The sequence below is a fragment of the Mirounga leonina genome, unplaced genomic scaffold (assembly GCF_011800145.1).
Source record: "Mirounga leonina isolate KUSES-001 unplaced genomic scaffold, KU_Mleo_1.0 Mir_151, whole genome shotgun sequence".
NCBI lineage: Eukaryota > Metazoa > Chordata > Mammalia > Carnivora > Phocidae > Mirounga > Mirounga leonina.
The window spans coordinates 109,065,407-109,074,804 of NW_023270377.1; the positions used below are offsets into that span (position 1 = coordinate 109,065,407).

Here is a 9,398-nt window from a genome sequence, read left to right on the forward strand (position 1 = left end):
GTGTGTGTGTGTGTATCAATCACTTCTTTTTTATCCATTCATCTACTGATGGACACTTGGGTTGCTTTCATATCTTGGCTATTGTAAATTATACTGCAATAAACATAGAGATGCATCTATCTTTTGAATTAATGTTTTCATTTTCTTTGGGTAAATACCCAGGAGTAGAAGTACTGGATCATATGAGAGTTGTTTTATTAATTTTCTGAGGAAGCCTCATACTGTTTTCCATAGTGGCTACAATCAACTTGCATTCCCACCAACTGTGCATGAGAGTTCCCTTTTCTTCACATCTATAGTATTTTTAAGTAAATATTTTGGATAGATATTTTTGTGGTATCTCTATGTATTAAATTATATATACATAACTAATCAGAGCCTACAGTTATCCACACTTTACCAGATTGAGTAAAGTATAGAAATCTTCTCCCTTTAAGTTCTTAAGTTCAAATTTGTATTATAATTGTTCTACATATTTCCTCTACACACATTTAGGACCACATACAACAGTGTTATAATTTTGGCTCAACTTTCAAACATAATTTAGAACATTCAAAAGGAGAATGAAAATGTATTATATTTATCCATTTTTTGATTCTTTTTTTTAAAGACTTTATTTAGTTATTTGAGAGAGAGAGAGAGAGTGCACAGGTGGGGGAGTGGGGGGCAGACAGAGAGGAAGCACAGACTCCCCACTGTGCAGGAAGCCCAATGTGGGGCTCCATCCCAGGACTCTGAGATCATGACCTGAGCCGAAGGCAGGCGCTCAACCAACTGAGCCACCCAGGTGCCCCTAAGAGGTGTTTTTTTGTGTGTGTGTGTATTTTTTTTTTATTCTTTTATTTGATTCTTTTCTTTTCTTTTTCCCACTCTAATGTTGTAGGAGCCCTTCTTTCAACATTTCCGTTCTGTTCAGAAAACTCCCTTTAGCCATTTCTTTCAGGTGGGCTATTGGTAATAAATTTTCTTAGTTCCTTTTTCTGAGAATGTCTTGATTTCCCCTTAATTCTGAAGGATATTTTCTCTGGATGTATAATTTTGGTTTTTTATATTTCAGCACTTGAAATATATTGTGCTACTTCCTCCCTAGTTTGTAATGATAAATATGCTGTCATTTGAATTGTTTTCTCTTATAGTATAGGTAAGGTATAATTGCTCCCTTGCTACTTTCAATATATTTTTGTTTGTCTTTACTTTTTAGAAATTTGACTATGATGCATTCTGGAGTAAATTTCTTTGGGTTTATCCTGTCTGGAAATCTCTAAGCTTTTTGAATCTTGTTTTTTGCCATATTTGGAAAAATTTCCGTCATTATTTATTTAAATGAGTTTTCAATCTCATTCTTTTTCTTTTTTTCTTTTGGGGTCCAATGATATGAGTATTTGATCATTTGCTATAATCTTGTATGTCTCTGAGACTCTGTTCATTTTTTTTGAGTCTATTTTTTCTCTATCATTCTAGTTGGGTAATTACTATTGTTTTACCTTCAAGTTTACTGATTCTTTTCTCTGTTCCCTCCATTCTGCTGTGAGCCCGTCCATTGATTTTATTATTTGGGATATTATTTTTTAGTTCTTTAATTTCTTTTGGGTTCTTCTTTGTTTTTTTTAATTTAATTTAATTTTATTATGTTAATCATCATACATTACATCATTAGTTTTTTGTTTTTTTTGTTTGTTTTATGTTTTTTAAAGATTTTTATTTATTTATTTGAGAGAGAGAGAATGAGAGAGAGAACACATGAAAGGGGGGAGGGTCAGAGGGAGAAGCAGACTCCCTGCTCAGCAGGGAGCCCAATATGGGACTCGATCCTGGGACTCCAGGATCATGACCTGAGCCGAAGGCAGTCGCTTAACCAACTGAGCCACCCAGGCGCCCACATCATTAGTTTTTGATGTAGTGTTCCATGATTCAGTGTTTGCATATAACACCCAGTGCTCCATGCAGAACGTGCCCTCTTTAATACCCATCACCAGGCTAACTCATCGCCCCACCCCCCCATGCCTCTAGAACCCTCAGTTTGTTTCTCAGAGTCCATACTCTCATGGTTCATCTCCCCCTCCGATTTCCCCCCCTTCAATTTTCCCTTCCTGCTATCTTCTTCTTCTTCTTCTTCTTCTTCTTCTTCTTCTTTTTTTTTTTTTTTTACATATAATGTATTATTTGTTTCAGAGGTACAGGTCTGTGATTCAACAGTCTTACACAATTCACAGCAATCACCATAGCACATACACTCCCCAATGTCTATCATCCAACCACCCGATCCCTCCTTCCACCCACACTCCAGCAACCCTCCGTTTGTTTCCTGAGATTAAGAATTCCTCATATCAGTGAGGTCATATGATACATGTCTTTCTCTGATTGACTTATTTCGCTCAGCATAATACCCTCCAGTTCCATCTATGTCATTGCAAATGGCAAGATTTCATTCCTTTTGATAGCTGCATAATATTCCATTGTAAATATACACCACATCTTCTTTTTCTATTCATCTGTCAAAGGACATCTTGGCTCTTTCCATAGTTTGGCTATTGTGGACATTGCTGCTATAAACATCGGGTGCACGTACCCCTTTGGATCCCTACATTTGTGTCTTTGGGGTAAATACCCAGTAGTGCAATTGCTGGGTCATATGGCAGCTCTATTTTAAACTTTTTGAGGAACCTCCATACTGTTTTCCAGAGTAGCTGCACCAGTTTGCATTCCCACCAACAGTGTAGCAGGGTTCCCCTTTTTCCACATCCCTGCCAACATCTGTCGTTTCCTGACTTGTTAATTTTAGCCATTCTGACTGGTGTGAGGTGGTATCTCATTGAGGTTTTGATTTGGATTTCCCTGATGCCGAGGGATGTTGAGCACTTTTTCATGTGTCTGTTGGCCATTTGGATGTCTTCTTTGGAAAAATGTCTGTTTATGTCTTCTGCCCATTTCTTGATTGGATCATTTGTTCTTTGGGTGTTGAGTTTCATAAGTTCTTTATAGATTTTGGATACTGGCCCTTTATCTGATATGTCATTTGCAAATATCTTCTCCCATTCTTTTGGTTTTGTTGACTGTATCCTTTGCTGTACAAAAGCTTTTTACCTTGATGAAGTCCCAATAATTCATTTTTTGCCCTTGCTTCCCTTGCCTTTGGTGATGTTCCTAGGAAGAAGGTGCTGTGGCTGAGGTCGAAGAGGTTGCTGCCTGTGTTCTCCTCAAGGATTTTGATGGATTCCTGTCTCACATTGAGGTCTTTCAACCATTTTGAGTCTATTTTTGTGTGTGCTGTAAGGAAGTGGTCCAGTTTCATTCTTCTGCATGTGGCTTTCCAATATTCCCAACACCATTTGTTGAACAGACTGTCTTTTTCATTGGACATTCTTTCCTGCTTTGTTGAAGATGAGTTGACCATTGAGTTGAGGGTCCATTTCTGGGCTCTCTATTCTGTTCCATTGATCTGTGTGTCTGTTTTTGTGCCAGTACCATACTGTCTTGATGATGACAGCTTTGTCATAGAGCTTGAAGTCCAGAATTGTGATGCTGCCAGCTTTGCTTTTCTTTTTCAACATTCCTCTGGCTATTTGGGGTCTTTTCTGGTTCCATGTAAATTTTAGGATTATTTGTTCCATTTCTTTGAAAAAAGTTGCTGATATTTTGATAGGGATTGCATTGAATGTGTAGATTGCTCTAGGTAGCATTGACATCTTCACAATATTTGTTCTTCCAATCCATGATCATGGAACGTTTTCCCATTTCTTTGTGTCTTCCTCAGTTTCTTTCATGAGTATTTTATAGTTTTCTGAGTACAGATTCTTTGCCTCTTTGGTTAGATTTATTCCTAGGTATCTTATGGTTTTGGGTGCAATTGCAAATGGGATCGACTCCTTCATTTCTCTTTCTTCTGTCTTGTTGTTGGTGTATAGGAATGCCACTGATTTCTGTATATTGATTTTTATATCCTGCCACTTGACTGAATTCCTGTATGAGTTCTAGCAGTTTTGGGGTGGAGTCTTTGGGGTTTTCCACATAAAGTATCATATCATCTACAAAGAGTGAGAGTTTGACTTCTTCTTTGCCGATTTGGATGCCTTTTATTTCTTTTTGTTTTCTGATTGCTGTGGCTAGGACTTCTAATACTATGTTGAATAGCAATGGTGATGGTGGATATCCCTGCCACATTCCTGACCTTAGAGGGAAAGCTCTCAGGTTTTCCCCATTGAGAATGATATTCGCTGTAGGTTTTTCAGAGATGGCTTTTATGATATTGAGGTATGTACCCTCTATCCCTATATTCTGAAGAGTTTTGATCAAGAAAGTATGTTGTACTTTGTCAAATGCTTTTTCTGCATCTATTGAGAGGATCATATGATTCTTGTTCTTTCTTTTGTTAATGTATTGTATCACATTGATTGATTTGTGGATGTTGAACCAACCTTGAAACCCAGGGATAAATCCCACTTTGTTCTGGTGAATAATCCTTTTAATGTACTGTTGGATCCTATTGGCTAGTATTTTGGTGAGAATTTTTGCATCCATGTTCATCAGGGGTATTGGTCTGTAATTCTCCTTTTTGATGGGGTCTTTGTCTGGTTTTGGGATCAAGGTAATGGTGGCCTCATAAAACGAGTTTGGAAGTTTTCTTTCCATTTCTATTTTTTGGAACAGTTTCAGAAGAATAAGTAATAATTCTTCTTTAAACATTTGGTAGAATTCCCCCTAGGAAGCCATTTGGCCCTGGGCTTTTGTTTGTTGGGAGATTTTTGATGACTGCTTCAATTTCCTTAGTGGTTACAGGTCTGTTCAGGTTTTCTATTTCTTCCTTGTTCAGTTTTGGTAGTTGATACAACTCTAGGAATGCATCCATTTCTTCCAGATTATCTAATTTGGTGGCATATAGTTGCTCATAATATGTTCTTATAATTGTTTGTATTTCTTTGGTGTTGGTTGTGATCTCTCTTCTTTCATTCATGACTTTGTTGATTTGGGTCATTTCTCTTCTCTTTTTGATAAGTCAGGCCAGGGGTTTATCAATCTTGTTAATTCTTTCAAAGAACGAGCTCCTAGTTTTGTTGATCTGTTCTATTCTTTTGGTTTCTATTTCACTGATTTCTGCTCAATCTTTATTATTTCTCCTCTCCTGCTGGGTTTAGGCTTTATTTGCTGTTCTTTCTCCAGCTCCTTTAGGTGTAGGGTTAGGTTGTGTATTTGAGACCTTTCTTGTTTCTTGAGAAAGGCTTGTATTGCTATATACTTTCCTCTTAGGACTGCCTTTGCTGCATCCCAAAGATGTTGAATAGTTGTGTTTTCATTTTCATTGGTTTCCATGAATCTTTTAATTCTTCTTTAATTTCCTGGTTGACCCATTCATTCTTTAGTAGGATGCTCTTTAGCTTCCATGTATTTGAGTTCTTTCTGACTTTCTTCTTGTGATTGAATTCTAGTTTCAAAGCATTGTGGTCTGAAAATATGCAGGGAATGATCCCAAACTTTTGGTACTGGTTGAGACCTGATTTGTGACCTAGGATGTGATCTATTCCGGAGAATGTTCCATGGGCACTAGAGAAGAATGTGTATTCTGTTGCTTTGGGATGGAATGTTCTGAAGAGTTCTGTGAAGTCCATTTGGTCCAGTGTGTCATTTAAAGTCTTTATTTCCTTGTTGATCTTTTGCTTAGATGATCTGTCCATTTCAGTGAGGGGGGTGTTAAAGTCCCCTACTATTATTGTGTTGTTGTCGATGTGTTTCTTTGCTTTTGTTATTAATTGGTTTATATATTGGGCTACTCCCTTGTTAAGAGCATAGATATTTACAATTTTTAGATCTTCTTGTTGGATAAACCCTTTAAGTAGGATATAGTGTGCTTCCTCATCTCTTATTACAGTCTTTGGTTAAAATCTAATTTGTCTGATATAAGGATTGCCACCCCAGCTTTCTTTTGGTGCCCATTAGCATGGTAAACAGTTTTCCACCCCTTTACTTTCAATCTGGGGGTGTCTTTGGGTCTAAAATGAGTCTCTTGCAACAGCATATCAATGGGTCTTGTTTTTTAATCCAATCTGATAGCCTGTGTCTTTTGATTGGGGCATTTAGCCCATTTACATTCAGGGTAACTATTGAAAGATGAATTTAGTGCCATTGTATTGCCTGTAAGGTGACTGTTACTGTATATTGTCTGTGTTCCTTTCTGGTCTATGTTGCTTTTAGGGTCTCTCTTTGCTTAGAGGACCCCTTTCAATATTTCTTGTAGGGATGGTTTTGTGTTTGCAAATTTCTTTAGTTTTTATTTGTCCTGGAAGCTTTTTATCTCTCCTTCTATTTTCAATGACAGCCTAGCTGGATATAGGATTCTTGGCTGCATATTTTTCTCATTTAGTGCTCTGAATATATCCTGCCAGTCCTTTCTGGCCTGCCAGGTCTCTGTGGATAAGTCTGTTGCGAATGTAATGTTTCTACCATTGTAGGTTACAGATCTCCAGGTCAGAGCTGCTTTTAGGATTTTCTCTTTGTCTCTGAGACTCGTAAGTGTTATTATTAGATGTCGGGGTGTTGACCTATTTTTATTGATTTTGAGGGGGTTTCTCTGGGCCTCCTGGATTTTGATGCCTGTTTCTTTCCCCAAATTACGGAAGTTCTCTGCTATAATTTGCTCCATTATACCTTCTGCCCCTCTCTCTCTTTCTTCTTCTTCTGGGATCCAAATTATTCTAATATTGTTTCATCTTATGGTATCGCTTATCTCTCGAATTCTGCCCTTGTGATCCAGTAGTTGTTTATCTCTCTTTTTCTCAGCTTCTTTATTTTCCATCATTTGGTCTTCTATATCTCTAATTCTCTCTTCTGCCTCATTTATCCTAGGCTTTAGAGCCTCCTTTTTTGATTGCACCTCATTAATAGCCTTTTGGATTTTGACTTGTTTAGAATTTAGTTCTTTTATTTCTCCAGAAAGGGTTTCTCTAATATCTTCCATGCTTTTTTCAAGCCCAGTTAATATCTTTAAAATTATCATTCTGAACTCTTGTTCCGACATCTGACTAATGTCCGTATTGATTAGGTGCCTGACAGTCGGTACTGCCTTTTGTTCTTTTTTTGGAGGTGATTTTTTCCATCTTGTCATTTTGTCCAGAGGAGAATAGATGAATGAGAGAACAAAATGGTAACAGGATAACAACATCACCAGAAAATATACACTAAACAAATCAGAAGAGACCTTCCAGAATGTGGTCGCTTTTCTGTTTTCAGAGAGTTGCTGCTATTCTTTTCTTCTATCTCCTGTTGAGTTCATAGGTTTTCAGAATGGTTTGATCCCTATCTAGCTGAATTCCTGGGACCACATGAAATTTAGGTCTCCTACTCATCTGCCATCTTGCTCCTCCCCCACACCTGGGTTCTTCTTTGTGTATTTTATTTCTCTGCTGAAACTTTTCCTGTTTTTATTTGTTTCAAGCATGTTTATAATTATTTATTGAAGCATTGTAATGATGACTACTTTAAAATCTTTGTAAGGTAATTTGATTATCTCCATCATCTCAGTTTTGTTTCTATTGCTATCTCTTTTTATTCGGGCTGACATTTTATTGGTTTTTGTTATGACAAGTGATTTCCAACTGAAACCTGGAAATTTTTGGATTGGTACTCTGGCCCTTCACTAGACCTTTTTTGATACTACCATGGTTGGGAGTGTAGGAATGACTCATTACTATTCCCCATATGGCCTCCATTGAGGCCAAGGGTATTGGTCTCCTTACCATTGGGCAGTGGTAAAAGTCATGACTCTCCACTAGTCTGCCTCTGATTCCACCCTTGGAGAGCGGCAAGGGCACCTCTTTTCTGTCAGTGGAGAGTGGAAGTCCAGACTCCCACTCAGTGTTGTGAGACCTTATTGCTCAGGGCAATGAAAGTCAGACTCAGCCTTCTCTGACTCTTTGATGGGAGTTAGGTTAAAGTCCAGGCTCTCCACTGGACCTTGCTAGTCTGAGTGCAGTAGAACCACAGTTTTTCTGTGGTGTTTGGCTAGGGTTGTGTGGTTTTTGTCTAAAAGTTATCTGTGTTGCTGGACAACCCCTTTGCTGGTCTTTAATTAATTTCAAACTCCCAATAAAATTAAGCTTTTATTGGGAGTTTGAAAAATCTGTTCTTGTTTGTGGTTTTGGTAGTTATCTTCTTCTACCACAAGTCTGGGATATATGAGGCAAAAATAAAACCCAAGAGATGTAGCATTGTTTTCCCATGGGTCCCTCAGTCAGTAGCTCATCTTGTGTTTTCTCCTCATTGTTCAGTCTTCTAATGTTTGTCTTATATATAATGTCCAGGGCTTTTAGAGCTGAATTAGTATTATGACATTTCACTTATGTCATTGGCAGTCCTTCATTTCTTTATATAGATCCAGGTTTTGTATCATATTTCTTCTATCTGAAGAACTTCCTTCTACATTTCTTTTAGAGCAGGTACACTGGAAATTGATTTTTTTCACTTTGTTTGATGAACATATTTTTATTTCTCCTTAATTTTATTTTATGTATTTTTTAAAAAAATATGGAACACTTCACAAATTTGCTTGCCATCCTTGTGCAGGGGCCATGCTAATCTCTGTGTCATTCCAACTTTGGTGTATGTACTGCCAAAGCAAGCAATCTTCACAATTTTAAAAAGGTGTTTTATTGAATATGTAATTGATTTTTTGTTCCTTTCGGCTCTTTACATATGTCATTGTTATTGTCTTCAGGCTTGCGTAGTTTCTGATGAAAGTCTTCTGTAATTCTTATATTTGTTTCTCTATATATAGTGTCTTCTCCTTCCTTGTGGCTGCCTTAAAGATTTTATCTTTATCTTTGGTTTTCAAGAGTTTGAATATAATATGTTTATATATTTTTTAAGGAGTGGGTGTATTTATTCTGTTTGGTACTCTTTGAGGGTTTGGGTCTGTGGTTTGATGTATGTCATTAATTTTTGGCCATTATCTGTTCAAATATGTTTTTCTGCCCTGTTTCTCTTCTTTCCTTCTGGGATTTCACATGCATGTATGTTAGACTGTTTTATATTATCCAACAGCTTTTAGGTATTCTGTTTTTTTTTCTCTATTTTTTCTTTTTGTGTTTTAGTTTACATAATTTATATTGGCCTATCTTTCAGCTTAGTGATTATTTCCTCAGCTGTATTGATTTTATTTTTGAGGCCATTAAAGCCTTCTTTTAAAAAAATATTATTATTATTTTTAAAGATTTTATTTATTTATTTTTCAGAGAGAGAGAGAGCACAAGCAGGGGGAGTGGCAGACAGAGGGAGAAGCAGGCTCCCCACTGAGCAAGGAGCCCCTTGTGGGGCTTTATCCCAGAACCCTGAGATCGAGCCAAAAGCAGACGCTTAACTGACTGAGCCACCTAGGCATCCCCCATTAAAGTATTTTCAACTCTTTTATC

General features: G+C 37.2%; 1 pseudogene; it reads right to left on the bottom strand.

The window, feature by feature from the left end:
* Positions 1-8,508: 8,508 nt before the first annotated feature.
* LOC118012713 lies at positions 8,509-8,608 on the bottom strand (annotated as a pseudogene).
* Positions 8,609-9,398: the final 790 nt, after the last annotated feature.